The 19,635-nt window shown below is 40.2% G+C and overlaps 1 protein-coding gene across 2 annotated transcripts in view; it reads left to right on the plus strand.

Moving 5' to 3' along the window:
* The window catches only part of MYO3B (myosin IIIB), a 348,697-nt gene that overhangs the window by 325,300 nt on the left and 3,762 nt on the right, over nucleotides 1–19,635 (plus strand). The window lies entirely within an intron of this gene.

Below are 19,635 nucleotides of genomic sequence, written 5' to 3' on the forward strand. Positions count from 1 at the left end.
TACATGTTTAAGTATTTTTTCCACTTCATGGAATGTATTTGTGCTAAATATGCTCTTACTTACTATTTCTAAAGCATATCCAGGAAAAGAAATAGACTATAGTATATTTTATCAGTTGAGAACTCTTAAGATGCTGATTTCCATGTTTGAATAATTTCATAACTGGGCACTCATGAGGATTCTGGATTTGGATATTAGAAAAAATATGAACTGCATTTTTTGATGTAGGGTACTTGTTCTAATTATTGACCGATTTATATATTGTGAAGTTAGTTTAAATAATTTATCTATACATGAAAACAGTGCTGGAAATATACTATCCAAAGCTCTGTAATCACGGAAAATAGACTATCTGAACCAAGCAGTTACAGATCTGGGTGCCCAGAAGGAGTCATTGAATCATTTTGCCGTTTTGGAGATTAGATCAGGATAAGCATAACTTTGACTTTACCGTGTAGGACTCACAGGTCAACCCCTGCTAACAACATGGCCAATTCATCAGGACTACAAACAATCAAAAGTTCCTGGAGTGGTTAGAATTAGTAACTCACCCACCCTTGGCAATTAGAAGAGCACCACCTAGATCCTTTAGAAGTAGAGATTTGGCTGTTTTAAAACGCTGTGCCTCAAAATTACTTACATAACACCCCATAGAAGCAGAATAGTTTATCTATGATAATAGTAACTTGTTTAAATAAAGATTCTATCAACAAGTGATATATCCTAAATGATTGTGGGTTTTTGTTTAGTTTTTAAAGAACAAGGGCCAGAGTCATTTAGCAAAATGGAATCCCCAACAATCAGCTCCTAGAATAATAGTTCCAGCAGCTAAACATCACCATTTGCACAAAATAGGGTGTTGAGGACAATGGGACATATAGGAATTCTACAAGATTGGAAATTGAATAAGGAGTAGTTCATTATTTCCTCATGTAAGGCTACATTCCTGTAGATGAGAGAGGACTAGTTAGGAGAATTTCAGAAGCCTCCTTCTACTGTTTTTGCATTCAATAAAATAACTAAAAGAAACAGCAAACTAGGGAGACTAACAACATTTTACATCTTTGAAAATAGCAACCATGGTTATAGCACAATTAATTTGCATACACCAACCCTTGTTCATAGGAAACTTCAGATTTCCTGTCCCTATAGCTTTAATGAAGGGCTTGTGGATTTATTTTGCTTTGCTAAAGAAAATCTGCAGGCTAAAGCAGACTTTCCCCTGTGTATAAATTTCAAATTTCATGAATAAGTTTTTGAATCCTGCTTCCTCCTTGGCCCAAGAATCCTTTCTGAAGACTAGAAAAATATGCTTCTTTAGCATCCTAGTAGGCCCCCAGCCTGGGCTCTGATGGACACTGATCCCACCCATGTAATGGCAGTGGGCTGCTGTTTGACACCTTCCCTTGGCACCTGGGCAGAATAAGAGAGCCTGGATTAAGCTGCCCTCCCTACAAGGTTACACTTCCAATTAGCATAGACAACAGTGCATCATCTTGTCTATCACCTGGTCTGCCCTTTGATCCAGCCTCCCATGAAACAAAAATTTTGCAGAGAAGAGTGTATGACTAGCCCAGCCAGGGCTGGTGGAGCGTGGACCACAACTGTGTGTGTTTGCATAAATAGGTTTGCATGGGGAGTCACCAAGCCCTGGGAAAGAAAGTCCAGTAGTGCCAATGCTCAGGATCAGTGCCCATGCTCAGACAGCAGGGCAACTATTTGAGAGACCTTTGTTCATGGCCATATTCCCAGCACCTAGAGCAATGCCTGGCACGGAGTAGACAGTGAATAAAATGGAAAGAGCAAGAAGGACAGATTTCACCATCAGAGAGAAAAAGAATCTGTCATGCTGACCCACACTTGGCAAGGGAGACAGAGTTTAGAAGGAAGTAGTAATTCTGGGTGCAACATGGCAATTGTTATTTGAGCTCATCCCACTGCACCTACCCTGGGACAGGTATTACGAAGAGGAAGAGACCATGTTTGTGAAATGAGCAAAAGGCCTTGTGAAATTCTGTAACACTTCAGGACACAAGCAGTCTTACTTTTTTTTAACAGAGCCTGACAAAAGGAAGACAACCTCCTTCTTACTTGCAAAATACTCAAACACTGTCAGAACCTTTTAAGGATTGAAAACACGCACAGCATGGGTACATCAAAGGGAATCTGTCCTTGGTAAATTGGGGCCAGGGGCAACAAACTCAGCTTGGTGGTCAGACCAGTCAAAGCAGATTAATCTGATAATATGGAGGAAAGGACCACAGTCCAGCCTCCTCTTCATCCATGTGGACTTCTTCAGTAGCCTTCCAGTTGCTCTCATGCCCAGTTTTATCAAACTCTCACAAACTATTCTATGTATCAACACAGATTATCTCTATCGATCTGACTCCCATTCTCAGTAATTACTTTCCAGAGGCATAAAAATAATCTTTCAGTTTTTGGTCTGGAGCACTAAACACATTCCAGCCTAATAGCATTGAGCTTCCACCACACCAGGGATCTAGTTCACACTGATCTTGAAGGGACTTCACCACAAAGGCTGCTCCGTTGATACCTTAGGCCAATCCCTTCAGCCTGCCTTGTATGCAGTTCTCCCCTGACCACTGCCCCAACAGGTCACTCTAGTCACCCCATGCTTTCCTCTCTTACCCCTCTGTTTTCTGAGCTTCCTCTCCTCTGACCCATACCTTCCAGCCACCATTTTCCCTGAAGCTTCTTGAATGGCGCCCCATGCATTAGGATCTGCGGATGGAGGTGGGGTGGATTTAACATCCTGCTAACTTCCCATTGTTGCCTAAGCTGTCCAGCTATGCCTCCTTGACCACCCTCCATTCCTGTCATCTACTGACCTCTTCCTGGTCACTTCCTCTCATTCAATGAATTGTTTTGTTTTTTTTTAAACAGTCATCTCTTCCATTCCCAAATGTCACAGTCAATTGGAGTGATTTTCTGAGCCATCCAGTCCATCCAACCCTAAACTTTATGGTTCTCTACTCCTTCGCACCAATGACCTTCATCTCCTTTCCATCCTCATCATCTACATCCAGGCTAAACCACAATACAGCTGCACCTGATGTGACCACAGCCTCCCTCCAGCTCTCTCACCCTCACCACAGCTGCTCTTCCATGCTTCTTCCAAGCTCTACTGGCCTTCTTCACTCTGCCTTCAGCCTAGACCAGAGTTCAATCATTCTGACAAACCCCTTGGTCTTTCCACTTATTACTCAGAATACCCCAGCTCCAGATAATCCTTCCTTCTGCTACTACATCAGAGCACCTACAGAAAAGCACACCTATGCAGATGGAAGCCACTCACAAGATAATCATCTCCAAATACTGGGCCTATAACACTCCCAGATACTAGTCCCTGGTCAGGGCCCACTTCCATCTCCTTCTGCATCTATTTTAATCTTTCACCACTCTCTTCAATCCCCTCACTCTCCTACCTCTCTTATCAGTATAATGTAGGGGAAGCAACAGGGAATGCCAGAAGGACAAAGGGCTTTGGTGCCAAATAAATCCTAAGTTCTATTCTTTGCTCCTAGGTTAAGTCACCCTGGGTAAGTTACTTATCCTCTCTGAGCCTTGGTTTCTTTCCTCTTCTGCAAAGTGGAGATAACAACACTCACCCCGGAGGGTTGTTGACAGGATTAAAGGAAATAATTCGTATGAGGCACTTAGTCCAGTGCCTGGCACATAGGAGGCCACTTAATATACAGTAGCTGATAGAAGGTTATCTTCATCACTATGAGCAGACAATCTGGATTCCTTGACTCTCTTTGGAGTGGAGAGAGGCCACAAGGTAGGAACTCCCTTTACTTCCTGTGGGGACTTCCAAATGTTCTATCCACCTATACCTATCGTGACCTTCCCTCTCTTGGACCACAGACAAGTTGCCTCCCTCCTCTTATCGGAGATTAGTCCTACTGTATGTGCTCTAGACCTGAGTTTCTCAAACTTGAATGTTCATACAAATCACCTAAAAATCTTGTAAATATGCAGATTCTGATTTAGCAGGTCTGGGACAGGCTCAGATTCTGCATTTCTAACAAGTTCCCAGATGGTGCCAATGCTGTTGGTCCACGGATCACAGTTTGAATACAAGGCTGTATATCACATCCTCTCCTGCTGCCTCAGGACAGCAATTCTATCACTATTCTCTCTCTCTCAGTCCTGACCTTCAGAGAATATATAGGCTCAAATCTTAAATCTTTATAAAGTTCCCTCCCAACACCAACCCTTCACCTAAGACTCTGCTCTCCATGGCCGAGCTTCTCAGAAGTAAATTGCCCTTTCCCATCTCTTCATCTCCCGTTCATACCCTTACTCACTCCACAGGGCCCTATTGCTGTGGACTTGGATGTCTCTCTTTAAACAGTCTCTGTTCTATGACTGGACCCTTCATTCACTATCTCTAACAGGCTGGACAACAACAGATGTATATTTTTACAAAGTTCATTACGCTTCCCAACAGCACCCACTGCCTAGACCAGGCACCACCATCACAGGCCCACCCAATCTGGGACGCTACATCTGAGGTTACAGTGTCCTATTTAAATGATCCATCTGGGCACAGCCTAAGTAATGGTTGTTTGGTTTTCTCTTTTTTGTCACAGATATCATGATAGTGTCTGGAATACAGTTAAATGTGTCATTTGGTCTGAGTCCTACCCTATACTTCAAATGCCAGAGACATCATTTAATAGCACATGTAGAATCACTAGCCACTCAAAGCATTAAACAGTTTCCTGAACATACACTTGGACCTGGGGTGGTCCCAACCTAGGGGCCAATGTGGACTATTATGGACAGGGATTGACCTGGAAAAAATGTCCTGGTCCTGCTCTGAAAAAAAAAAAAAAAATTCCTACTTTGAATATAACAGAAATGTTCATGTTTGTGTCTCCAAGAAGGGATCTCTATGAAGCATTTTTTTTTTTTTAATCCAGCTTCAACAGCCTCTTTCCTTCCAGATGGTGCACAAAGCCAAACCTGTCAGAGATCCTTAGTCTCCTGCTGCCTTTTAATGCTGGTCCTTGATTGCTAATGACCCCCAACTGGACTGGCTCCCCGACCCATTTAACCCCTCTCTGCTGGTCCCCATCTCACACAGAGTGAGAGGCAATGAGAGCTGGAAGTGGGATGGTGCCAAGCCAGCCAGGGCCTCCCACTCTTCCAGAGCTTGTGGCCCATTTCCCAGTGTCATCGTGGATGTCCAAGATTGCTCCAGTGGAGAGCTCATCTTAATATGATTTTCTCTACATTGTCAGATAAATGTCACCAGATCTCTGATTATGAACATTTTATTTGACCAAGATCACTAAGTCCCTGAAAGAATGTCTTCTTTAGGGGTCAAATGTTGAGGACTCATATGAACCCCCCAAAATATGTTAGTTTGGAACCTTAAAATTAAATTGCACTAAACTATTTTTAGTCTGGTCAAACTTAGTCGTCAAAGCCACTGTGTGTGCCAGTGTACAATGTCACAGCAAAACAGCCTGAGGGAAGGTGATCACTTCCTTGTCAAGGCCCAAATTGGTTGTATAACACAGGAGCTACCCAGTTTCAGATGTGCTTATAATAGCTGTAAGTACTTAATTTGGTTAAGCTTGTCTCTCTCTTTTTTTTTTTTTTTTTTTTTTTGACATGTCAGAATGTGCTTATAGTTATTCCGATCAGGTGACTCAGAGAGAAGGGATTTAAAAAAGAAAAAAATTTGAGGACACTAGTTTGTTGAGAAATCTTGAGTCCAATGGCCAGATTCAGGTCTTGTGTAACCTCCTCAGGACAGAATAACCTCCTATGAGAATAAAGAGGAAGGGAGGGCATGAGAGCTCCTAATTTTGTGCCTTGGTTCCATAACGGATTTTCATTAACCTAACCTCATGTTGGATTGTAAGAAAACAACATGACAATGAAATTTAGTAGTTTTATGTGATCCTGAAGAACCGAAGTCTGAACTCTTGATCTGAGCAGAGAAATGAAGACTTTATACCCCACTACTTTATAAAACTTTAAATGTATGGACAGTTGCACCAAATTTGATTTTACAATGTACTGAGGAAGTTTGCTCCAAAATGCAGCACAAAATAGGAAAATAACTGAAGTATAATAATTTCCTATTTAACCTTTGTTTCTACAAGATAATTCCAATTTTATTGGCTTCTTGGCGCTTGAGTTGGAAAGAACCACAGTGATCTGATTTTTCACCACTAACACTGCATTGATTCCACTTTGCATCTCCTTCATTTAATGCAAAACAACAATCATAACTGTGATTTCATTTTAGTGTATTCTCCACATTCTTTTCTTTTTCTGACTAATCACACCCCACACACATACCTGCCAGTCATTTGTGTGTGTATGTGTAATCTCCCCCAAACCAATTCATACTAATGACTGCCCTCTACCTGTAAAAATATTTTAGAGTTTATGTATCTGGATGGCTGTTTGTGCAGCTGTGTAATATTAACCTCTACATTGCAATTTAGCTGGGAAAGGGCTGAGTAGGTGTGGTTATAATGAGGACTTTTAGTCTATCAGTAATCAAATCACCTGGGAAGAGGGGCAGATGAGCCCATCCTGTGTAGCATTGTCCTTAATAATGAATAGAGTTAGAACAAAGTTCTGGTGTATTGTATGGAGAACTTTTCCCTCTTAGACCTGAATGCATTTTGATTGCTCTTCCCTAAATGCCAACAAGCTAGTAGAATAAAAAAGCATTTATGTCCGTTTCTTAGATGAGACCCTAAGAGGTTAAGATGCTATAAATATAGCATCTTAAAATGGGGAAGGACCTTAAAGAGCCCCCTCAGCTAATGATTCTCACCCTTTTCCTGCCTTCACGCAGACTTCAGGGAACACACCCCCATCAGGCACATCTCTCACTGTACACAAATGTTCACACACTGGGAAGGAGAGTGATTCCAAGAAAAACATCACAGAATCTCCAGGCAAGTATGTATGTAATTTGCCACACCATCAACCCTCTGTTGAAAAACCATTATATCAGTCCAACCTTCTTGCTTTATAGATAAAACATGGCAGCCCAGAGGGTTAAGTGATTCACCCAAAGTCAATTAACCAATAAGTACCAGAACTTGAACTATCCCTATATCTTCTGCATCCAAGTCCAATGCTGATTTCACTACAGCAGCTCAGCCTTCTACACATGAACATTTAATGATTCAGCAGGAACTAAAACCAGGTTTCCCAACTTAAGAGAGCAAGACAGAGCTGGGAATCCCCTGCCACAGGGAATCAAAGACCAAGTCACAATTAGTTTAGAAAAACCAGCACTATCTGGTGCCCCGTATTCTCAAGCATTTAAAATGTTATCTTCAAAGAACTTCTTTAGTTCCATTTTTATCTGCTTTTGCCCAGGACATTGTTTCCAAGCTCAAGTAGTTCACTGGATGATTTGCATCTCATTAGGAGCTCCAGACATGACATCTCCCATCCTGCTGCCTGGCATTGTGGAGCTGCTTAGCATTGATCCAAGTCTTAGATTTTTCATGTTGACATTTTTTAAAAGGCTGAATTAATGCTTGTTCCTACTGGGCACAGTTTAAGTGGCCATTTTAGCCTTAATTGCTGCTCCCATGCTGAGCCAAAGTTAGGGAACAGCCATTGTCAGGGAGGGTACAGATGTAGTCGGTCATCATGTGAAAACACCTGCGTAGAAGGGAGTATTGTGAGGCCTGGGAATAAGCAGTTAAACTCTTAAAAGTAGAAAGATGTGACATGATGCAAATTTTTGAGTACTAGACAAAGTAAAATAAAATGGCAGAACACCAACAGCAACCAATTGCTGAATCTGCATAACTGATGTTAAACTTTTCAAACATATCCAAATGGTTCCAACCCTCCTGAGATCCAGAGTCATTTCCTTATATTTAAGTTTTGCTTTAAAGAGAGTCTTGCTAGGTCAGAATGGCTTTTTGGCTTTGTCATTTACTCATACTGCAACCTCCAGAGGCTCACTGAACAGCATTGTACCTCTGGAAAACAGAAATAATATGTCTATGAGCAGCAAAATTGTTCTCTTGGAATGAGAGAGATGATTTTCCATATGTCTGTTTTGGGTCCAAGCCATTTGATGCAGCCAGAAGCCCTACTGGGGCTACTGCTCCTTCCCAGAATTCCTTTTGCCCAGTCAAAATGTCTCTGACTATATACCAGCTTTTCAGGATGACAGTAGCTAATCTTCAAAATCAATCAAAGCTCATAGGAAATAGTTAAATACCTGGAAGGGGAAAGGGCTATTCTTAAAACACTACCAATGCCTGAGAGAAACCTGACCAATTGAATTAGGATCTCCAGGAGTGGGGCCTGGGCATCCTATTCTTAAAAATTCCTTCAGGTGATTCAAATGTGCAGCCAAGGGGGAGAGCCACTCCCAAATAACAAGAGTTTCAGCAGTACCTTAGGAGCATCTGCTATCGGTAGGCACCATATTTTCCCTTTTTATGCATTATTTGTACCCTACAAGGAAGGGGACATCATCATATCACAGGGTTGAGGAAATCAAGGCCCTGAGAGGTTTTGGAATGTGCCCAAGTTCAGGCATCTAATAAGTGCTAGAGATGGGATTCATATTCAGGTTTTTCTAGCTCCCAAGCTTGAGTTTGTTTGTTTGTTTGTTTGTTTTTCACAAAACCCACATTGCTCAAAGTGTGGAGCATGGACCAGTGGAATTCTGCAAATTAATTTTAGATGGTGTGAGAACGTGACATCAAATAACACTGAATCATGTGTTGGACGTGACATCAAATAACACTGAATCATGTGTTGAGAAATTTTAATTCTCAGTTTAAACTCTTCAAATTACTTTAAGGAGAAAGGCTTAGTGGTGCTAGCATGTCTTAAACTCCTCTCACACTCACTTCTCTTTTAAGTAAACCTTTTAAGAGGTCCAGAACCTTCTGTGGGCAATAGTATCTACCTCATGTGATAATATTGTTTAGTTTTCATTGTATTTACTTTATGGTTGACTTCTATTTATGGCAGTTGACACTGATTTTCAATTTGTGGTAGTGAATAAAATTTTATTTATAAAGAAATATATTTAAGTAAAAGAAGAAATTAGTTGTTTCTAAAAATATTAAATAAAGAATAGTGCTGGTGATCTTGAATATAGCAAAAACTGTTTAAATGCTAAATGTATGACTGGAATTTGGGAAACACTCCCCTACAACATGCCAATTTTTAAAATAGCTATTTCCACACCTGTTAACTGTGGGGTCTCTCATATCCTGTCCCCTCACACCAAATAGGCAACAACAACCTCTCCCATCCACATTTAAGTCCAGCTGCTTTGCTGCTGCTTCTAGCTCAAGAAGAATGCTGAAACACAAATGGCTAATAAATGTAAAGGAATAAAAAACACTCACACTTTCAAGTAATCAATGAAATGTAAATTGAAACACAAAATAAGAAGCCATTTTTTTACCTGTTGAATTGTCAGACTTTTTCTTAACAATCCTGCCTCATGCTGGTGAGGATCTGGCAAAATGGATAATCTCAGCTACAGCTGGTGGAAGTGTATTTTGCTACACAGTTTCTGGATGGCAATTGGAAATATAAATCAGTTTTAAAAATATGTGTGCCCTTTGGCCAATAACTTCTCTTCTAAGAATCTATCCTAAGAAAATACATGTGGATTTATCAAAGATGTGTTCCTCAAAGCATTGCTTATCAGCAGGAAAAAATGGAAAGGTCTATGTCCAAAATAGGAAATTGTGTGAATTAATTATTGTTCATCCATAAAACGAAATACTATGCAACCATTAAAAATGATGCCGAAACATTGAGGGAGGAAGAATAAAATAGGGGAGGGGAAATAGAAAGGGATAGAATAGGAATTGAAGGAAACTGGGCACCGCTTTCATTCCTGTGCGTGTAGCTATCCAGTTTTCCTAGCACCGCTTGTTGAAAAGACTGTTCTTTCCCCCGTTCAGTGGACTTGGTTCCCTTGTTAAAAACAAATTGAAAATAATAGGTGGGATGGGGTGGTGGTGGAATGTTTTGGGTGTTCTTTTTACTTTTATTTTTATTTTTTATTTTTGGAGTAATGCCAGTGTTCAAAAATTGATTGTGGTGATGAATGCACAACTATATGATGGTATTGTGAACAACTGATTGTACACTTGGGATGATTTTATGGTATGTGAATATATCTCAATAAAATAGAATAAAAAAAGCAAAAAAAAAAAAAATGATGCCGTTTAGACTATCTGTGGAAGGATAGATTAAAAAGTTGTCATAGCAGTTGCTATGGTGGTGGGAAATTATGGGAATGGGTTCAGAGGTGGAAAAAAAGATGAACTGTTCACTGCATAACATATTTGAACACCATGTTCATTTACTATTTAAGAACGGTAACTCTAAAAGAAATATACTATTTAAAAGTAGGTTAATATGGGAAAATATGACTTAGTTGGTAAGTGGGGGGAAAGCAGTAAAAAATTATGTGACTGATTAAGGGTTTTTTTTGGGGGGTGGGGTAAAAAAAAGTTAACATATCCTTAGAAAAATATTGAAAAAATTCATAATAGAAAAAAATACTAATGTACTTTTATTTTTTTTTTAAGAGGCTGACTTCGTTTCCCAACTTGATCAACTACAGGTTCCCTAAAAGGATTTCCCATATAGGCAGGCCCCCTTCCTACAGGAGGCCTTGACAACAATATCCCAACTGACAATCTGAGAGCCAAATAGTGACTGCATGGATATAACAGATCTTTACAGGAATGGTGAATAACCATGGTTCACTCGTCATTCATTCCTTCATTCATTCATTCAATTCATTATTTGTTGACAGTGTGCCAAGCCCTGAGCTATGAAGTGGTTTAAGGGAAGTTATTGCCATCTCCCTAACTAGTAAGTAGAAAATTCCACATAGTTTATAACTCCAGCATCTTCCACAAGCACTAATTTCACTCAGGGATGTTTTCTTTGTGGCAGTTTGCAGTTTTGAAGAAGATTATTCATGACATAACATGGCAGCTGGGAAAATTTGTAGCTTTCCTTTCATCTTAGAAAGCAAGATTTGAATTGCACGCACCCCAAGAGAAAACCACTCTTTCTGAGGTGTGAGTGTTCTACAATAGTCCTCAGTCCCTCCTAAAGTTAGATGTGGTGAAGTGAAAAGTTATGCAAATGTCTCAGTAAAAGAACAAGCATTATAATAGAGTCCATGCCTGAACCTTGGGATTTTGAATCAAGAGACCTGAGTTCTAAACCCCAACTCTGAAGAAAGACCTCCAGAGAGGAACTGAAGCTCCCAGAGCCTCAGACTCCTCGGATATAAAAGCAAGGAGCAGAACCACAGAGATTTATTACACCCTCATGTCATGACTTAAATTTGAAAGTCTGAACTACTTATTTATCACATTCTACTTGGGTTTTGCATAACCAGGGCATAATTTCTCCCCTTCTGCTCTCTGTCAAGGCTCTGAGTATCTCCAAAATAGCCCATGCCCCAGAGCATATAAGGAGCAGGTGGTTTGCATCACGTAAGGAAAAATTTTCCATTTAGTGCATTGTTAAGGTAGTACAGGTTGTTGCAGACTTTCTGCCAATGTGGTTCCTATTGGGAAGGAAAAGTTTAATATGATCTAGTACAGTGAGTGGCTCTCATCCATGGCTGCACATTAGAACCAATGAAGGAGATTTTTTTAAAACTACCAATGTCCAGGCTCTGGTCTCAGCGTTGATATTTTTAAAAGCTGAACAGTTGCAGTTTAAAGAAATGACCATCCATTGGGCATTAAGAAACCTGAATTCTCTGTTGGGCTTTGCCTCTGACTTGCTGTGTGATCTCTAAAACTCCCTGTACCTCTATTATTTCTTTGGGGTTATTTGTCCTTCCCAAAATGAGATGAAGTGAAGAAAAAAGATACTTTGCAAAACAAGATTTACTACATAAAAATGACATGGTAGGGAAAAGAACAGAGCCAGAAAGACAGGTCATCTCTTTGGAAGCTATTCCATGTACGTGCCCACTGGCGTGCCACGCAGCATGCTCAACCATCACTGAGGAGAAAGACTACCCAGCTGACAGCTGGGTTACTGTCACCTCCAAATGCCCTAAGAACCTTGGTCAGAGAGATAATTTACCTCCCTTTATACACAGAGATGGCAGGGCTCTGTAAATTAATTGCATGACTCTAATCCTATTTTAATGTCCCAGGGTTATAGCTCATAACCCCATATGGGATTTGCCATCTGTAAATCTAGAACATCAAATACTCCTTTTGCTTCAAGGAGATGTTTTACTTGGCAAGTGACCCTGGGAATGCCTCATCCACAGAATGGCAATCAGATCTGCAGTCATACTGCTCAGAAAGTATCTGTGCCTGCTAAGGGCCCACCAGAAGGGTGCAAGGGATTCAGGAAGTCCTGGGACTATGGCTCTCCCAATGTGCTCTCTCCCTTTCCTCCCAGGACACTTCTCACTGTCTGCCCAGTCTTCAGGGCTAGAATCCATATTGTTGCACCAGACCAGAGAATATTTGGGTTGTATGCCCCAACCTGCCTTCCCTTGCAGTTGTCCTTTGCATTCGTGCTGAGAAATGCACCAGATCTGGCATATCTGTAATGGGTGGTTAAAAGAGAAACAACAATGGTTAGGGGACAGTGTAGGGGGAGAGCATTCATAGGCAAAATAACTGTAACTTAGCAAGTCAAGCAGAGGAAAAGTCATTTCCTTTTTCATCTCTGAAACCCTGGGAGAAAACAAACAGCCTCATGTGGGTACTTAAAATTGTACTTGGATTAAAGTTGGCAGATTTAGCAAATAAAAATACAGGACATCCAGCTAGACAAGAATTTCAGATAAATGAGCAATCATTTTTCCAATATAAGTATCTCCCAAATATTGCACAGGACATACTTATACTTAAAAAAAATATATTGTTTGTTAATCTGAAATTCAAATTTAACTTGGTATCAGTATTTTGTCTTGGATACACCTGCTTGTTCAAAACAGAGAAATGAAATATTGAATATTTGAACCAGTTTAAAATTATGTAACAAAGCCATTAACTGAATTTAACTGTTTGTCTTTCACCAATGGATTGGACAATTGTGCAGGCATGTGGGGTCATAATCTGTGATTAGGGAGTAAAGAGTACGCATTTCCCCATCTCCTGAAACTCCATCCAAATTTCTCCCATTTTTGAAAGATTTAGTTCCAGTTTTTTATGAAGTTCTGTGACAATGCAGAAGAGAAAGATGGTGTTTTAGTTTCCTAGCTGCTAAAACAAATACAATACAATGCGTTGGCTTAACAACAGGAATTTATTGGCTCATGGTTTCAGAGGCAAAAAGGCTTGCTTCCTCCAGGAGTCAGTATCTTCTGGCTGGCTGGCAATCCTTGGTCCTTGCTTTTTCCTTCATGTAGCAATGCACATAGTGACATCTTCTCCTTTCTCTTCTGGGTTCTTTTGACTTCCAGCTTCTTGCTTCTCCCATGGCGTCTCCTTCTGTGTTCAATTTCCACCACTTAAAAGGACTTCAGCCATATTGAATTCAGGTCCACCCTCATTCAGTTTGAGCATATCTTAACTAATAATATCCTCATATGTCCTATTTACAAATGGTTTCACACCACCAGAGCAGGGGTTGGGACCAGAACATGCTTTTTTAGGGGACATGATTCAATCCCCAACAGATGGGTTGAAGATCTCAAATAAGAAAACAAAAGGTACAGGATATCTCAAAAAGGAAAGAGGCCTTTGCTAAATGAAAAGTAGTGTTCATGACAGAGCATATCCATAAACAACACAATACGAAAGTGCTCCCAATGTATTACAACCTGGAGAGTTTGGTTTGGCTTACCGATATTTACATGAGGTAAATATAGGCCTCTTTCAGAATTTAAGCATCATCTTCAAAGTGAATAATTCATATTCTAAAATGAATCTTCAAATTTGAATTGCCCAGTTTGTCTAAGTAAACTAGTCAAATGAACTAGGTAAGTGCCAGGTAACCATATTGTTTTGTATCTTATAAACGAACTGATGGTCTCAAAACAAAGGTAGGGCCCAAGCTTCCACTAGACCACTTACAGATTTAGCCTTTCTGAGTTATAGTTTCTTCATCTATTAAAAGAAAGACTGATTTTTGTCCTACATACCTCACAGATTTTAAATTTCAAGGGGAAAAAAACATGATAAATTTCTCACATATATATGGATTTAATCAATGTGCTACATACTATTTTGTATTTTGCTTCTTTCACCAAATTTGAATTTTCATCTAGTAACACTGTCCCCATCTTTATCTTTGTTAGTGCCTTAATGGTAAAACATATTTATATCTCGGAGTTAACTTCTCCCCCATAATTAAGTATTTATAGTGTTTCTGGCTTTTCTTTACTACCAAAAAAAAAACAAAACTGTTATATCCATCTTCTTTCTTTTGGTTTACTTCCTTGGAACAACAAACAACAAGCTCTTGTTACTTATTAGAAGGGGTAGAGCCTTTGAATTCACCTGTTAACCTCCAGCCCCTCCCATGTTGTCTTCTGCCTTCTGGTTTGTGCTAATAGAAAGGTGGTAGAAATTGTTTTAACTGAAGTTTTTTATTTGTCAGGGTGGCTGAACATTTTGCAATATCTTCTTTCCTAATTGTTGTACTGCAACATGTATGAATATTTCTCCAAGTCTCTCTCCTGTATCAGCCTTCCCACCTTATGGAGCATAGACTTGCAGGTGTACATTTTTTTCCTTATTTGTAGCCCTTCCTTTCATCCTAGTTTTGTTCTGTCCATCATATAGAATATTTTTATTTTAATATAATTAAGCCCATCTGTTCTAGTTTGCTAAAGTTGCCATTAAGCAAAATACCAGAAATGTATTGGCTTTTATAAAAGGGGGTTTATTTGGTTACACAGTTATAGTCTTCAGCCATAAAGTGTCCAAGGTAAGTCATCAACAATTGGGTATCTTCACTGGAGGGTGGCCAATGGCGTCCAGAAAACCTCTGTTAGCTGGGAAGGCACGTGGCTGGCGTCTGTTCCAGAGTTCTGGTTTCAAAATGGCTTTGTCCCAGGACATTCCTCTCTCAGCTCCTGTGCGTTCTTCAGTGTCCCTCTTGGCTGTAGCAAGCTCCCTCCTTCTGTCTGAGCTTATATAGTGCTCCAGTAAACTAAACAAGGCCCATGCTGAATGGGCAGGGCCACGCCTCCATGGAAATTATCCAGTCAGAGTTATCACCTACAGTTGGGTGGGTCACATCTCCATGGACACTGAACCAATAGGTTCCAACCCAATACACACTAATACGTCTGTCCCCACAAGAATGCATTAAAGAATATGGCTTTTTCTGGGGGACATAATATATACAAACTGGCATATCATCCTTGTTGCTGATATCTTTTGCCACAGTTGAGGTAGTCTGTTTCATTTCCTTCTACTGTTTTTATGGAAATGTTTGAAATGTTTGATTATATAATTCGTCTGGAATTTATTGTGGCCTGGAATTTAAGTGGTATGTTAAGGAAAGTAAAGGACTTAGCATCAAACTAATTGGAATCCAGCAGCTCTAGTTGGTGGCCTTTGGCAAGTCACTTAATCTCTTATGACTCAGTGCCTTCTACTACACTAAAAGTAGGGACCTTGTCTTATTTCTCTGTCTTCCCCATAATACACAGCAAAGTACCTTGTTTATGCGGTAAATGTTATGAGGTGTGGATTTAAGTTGTATTTTCTACATATTGTTATCAAGTTGTTCCAACAGCAGTTATTAAATCATGATTCATTTCCCAATTATTCATTTGGTCACTTCTGACTGATTATATATCAGTGGCACTCAGATTTATTCCAATGGCAAAATACCTGGAAGTTGCAGCATTTTTTGCAGGACATCATGAAATCTGGATATATTAAGCTTACAATATTTAAAAATAAAATTTGATGCTACACACCTTGTAACAGTGACTTTTAAAATATAATCTTAAACTTAAGCAAGCAAGAAATTGTAAAATGTAACCTTCAAAGCTAGAGACAGGATATAATGGAAGTTCCTTTTCTCACAAAGGAGTAATTTGTAAATATAAAGTCTGCAAACATATATAAATGTAAAGTTTGCACCTTTTGCAGATGTCTCCTGGCTCCTGTAAGACAGGAAAACAGGAGATAACAAATTACTGAAGTTCTCCAAACCTGTTACACGATATGTAAAGGTAAAATTTGCACCTTGCCACCTGGCCCCTGAAGAAAACAGGAAAATGGGAAATAACTAAATTGACTCCCTTTGTCTCTGATGGGTTTAGCCAGTTGAAGAATCACTGGGAGACTGCCTCAAACCTCTCAGATAGATGGGCCTTTTGAGTGATAACTCTTTTTGCATGATTATCTCTTTGTCTCTGAACCTGGGGATAAAACCCAAGTGGAGAAACACTTCAGGGGAAGCCGATTTGGGAAAATTTCCCCTGCTTTCCACCGGCATAAGAAACCATCTTTTCCTCTTCAGCGGGTTCAGCGTGACTTATATTAGCCGTGCCGAGCAACAAACCCATATTTGGGAAGTGCCTCTTCTTCAATTTGGCTACCATGAAGGGACAAAACTTCTAGAGGACATGCTGCTCGGTGGATTCCTGGATCCCGGAGGTAAGACATTCACAAGTCTCAGCTCTACGGCCGACAGAGACACTTTTCTCTGAGAGCTGGACAAGAGAATCTCTTGCCCTGGGCATCCAGGACCCCAACAGCGGCTGGCTGCAGAGGAAAACAGGTTTGGTGAGTGACTGTGGTTGTTAAGTGAGTGTGGATGTCTTGTGAGCGTGCACAGGCCTTGTTTTCTTTTGTTTGTGGGCCCTGTTTGTTTCTTCTTCAGTGACACAAACTCCTGCCGGAGCTGTAAGCAGGAAACCGCCTGGTTTGGGCACTCGGTGGCCAGAAGTCCGTGCCAAAGCTGTTTGAGGGAGCAGCCCCATGCATGGAGGAATAGCCATTGAAACTTGGTTTGGAAGGAAGCAACTCTGGCATTAAGGGAGGTCACTGAATTTGGTGACTAGGTTTATTTGAATGCTCAGTGGCACATAAATTTATGCCAAAGCTGTTTTTGGAGGGTGCAGCCCCAGGCATGGAGGAGTAGCCATTGGCACTTGGTCACCTAGGACTTGGCTTTAATTCTTGGTCTTGTTTTCTTTTTGTGTATTGGTTCCGGTTGGTTTCTTTGTCAGTGACACACAAACTCCTGCTGAAGCTGTAAGTGGGAAACCGCATTTGGTTTGGGTGCTTGGTGGCACACGGGACGAGCTATTGGGACTTGGTTTGAAAGGGGGCAGCCCCTGGCATAAAGGGAGGTCACTGATTTTGGGTGCCTGGGTAAGACTTGATCACCTAGGACTTGGCTTTGGTTCTTGGTTTTGACTTCTTTTGTATATGGATCCTGTTTGGTTTCTTTTTCGATGACACACAAACTCCTGCTAAAGCTGTAAGTGGGAAACTGCACTTGGTCGGGCACTCAGTGGCACATCGGAAGAGCCATTGAGACTTGATTTGAAAGGGAGCAGCCCTTAGCATTAAGGGAGGTCACTGATTTTGGGTGCCTAAGTTTCTGTTCTTTGGGTGCTCAGTGGCAGATAAATTTATGCCAAAGCTGTTTTTGGAGGATGCAGCCCCAGGCATAGAGGAATAGCCATTGAGACTTGGTCGTCTGGGACTTGGCTTTAATTCTTGGTCTTGTTTTGTTTGTGGTTTGGTTAAGTTTTGTTCTGTGTTTTGTTTTGTCCTGTTTTGTCTCAAGTTATCTAAATGGTATTAAAAAACATTGGGAAACAACATAAGTGAGAAATCTAAGGAAATTAAGGAGAATAAACGATCTTTCCCTCTTCATCTGGGTTCAGTGTGACTTCTGTTAGCCATGCCGAGCAACGGACCCATATTTGGGAAGTGCCCCTTCTTCAACCTTAAACACCAGCTTATACCAGATTCTAGTATAGTATAGATGAAATATGATCAGACACCAACAGCTTTTTTAACAAAATGTATAGGAGAAATATTTAAATTGAGAAAATTCTACTACTTCATTCCTTCCAAGAATCGAGAAAAGAATACTAGTCCCTGGAGCAGCAAGTTCAACAAGAGCCTAAGTTGAGAACCACATCTTACATTAAGTTGAAAACCATATCTTATAGTAAGCATTCCTGATTGAGACAATATAAATAAGAGCTTCTGATCAAGTATAAATACTTTATAAACATAAAGTCATGACCTCTCCAGTTGAACCCAAAAACTATTTAAAATCAGTCCTTTTTGCTGCCAAGGATGAAATTCCTGCAATATCAGGAAGTCTAAGAGATAATAGCTGTCAGACCAGCTGTGCAGTCCCACACCAGCAATCTGGAGACTTCTGTTTGTCTGATCTATATATCAGAAAAGAGACAACACAAAAGGACCCCACAACCTCATGTTCTACCACATTATAGAATATGAACTTCACAAAGTAAACTGTGCAAGTATGTTGGAAGTATCAGAGAGAACCCATTCTAATTCTGGATTTCCTGTGCTCTGAGGATGACGCCTGCACAAGAGGCTGGAATCCTGTTCCCGGGACAAGTGTTCCTGAGGATATGGACAGGAATGTCTGTTAAAGCTCTGGGACCCTCTGCAGGCAACTTCATTTTGCTATGCTAATTAATATTTCTTCATTGAGTTTATTTCTACTTACATCTTTAACTTAAAAAAAAAAAAGTTCCTTGTTAAGAAAGAGAATATGCTGTAATTTAGAAGCAAAAACAAACAAAACAAAAATAACTTCTAGACCAAGATGTAAGAGATCTGGGGTTGGGTCCTCACTCTGCCACTTGCTCTGGGATGAGCCATTAGACATTTATGGGCCTCAGTTTCCTTCACTGAAGAAAAATGGGTGTTTAGAATGGAGAGTTTCTAAAGTCCTGTATGGACATAGATGTGTCCCACTTCAAGAAAAATCAAGATGCAAAACTTCATATTTATGAAGTTGGTTGTTTGCTATCCATAACGGTTCTTGTTGAGTCATTCTTTACTTCTGCCTGCCCCCCACTACCACCACCCAAAACTCTTTAAATAGAGGGAATCCCTAGTGAAGTTAAAATGTGATTCCAATTACAAATCTCCAATTTTAAAATTAATAATTAGTTAATGATACACACTTAGTCTAGAAAAGTGATACCTCTTCTCTAGACTATGACATTTGTGAACAGTATTCTATGGCAATTGTGTGTGTGTTAGCAAGAAGTTCTAACCAACTGCTGAATCCTAATTTACATATAGTGCCAAAAGGGCAGCAGATTCCACAAAAATCATCTTCTTGGAAGGGAAATGAATCTTGACTTCATCTGATCTGTTGTTTCTTAATCTCCACTGCACTCTTGGTCCAGGGTTCTGAAATGAGGCCTAATACAGTTATGTTGCTCCATGAGGTTGTACAATCATCCCCTTTGCACTACCTCTAGAGAGCGCATGGATCAGTGGTATTGTTCAAAGCATTTCAGTAAACACTAGCTCAAGCCATTTTCCCTCCAAAATTCATCCCACCAAAAGTTTCACTTCTCATCTACACAGGAGTGTGTGTGCTCCAGATGTCTTTGAACTCTCACTGTAGGATGTGTTGTAAATGATCCCAGATTGCCTTCACTGTCCT

This window comes from Choloepus didactylus, chromosome 9, assembly GCF_015220235.1.
Source record: "Choloepus didactylus isolate mChoDid1 chromosome 9, mChoDid1.pri, whole genome shotgun sequence".
Classification (NCBI taxonomy): domain Eukaryota; kingdom Metazoa; phylum Chordata; class Mammalia; order Pilosa; family Megalonychidae; genus Choloepus; species Choloepus didactylus.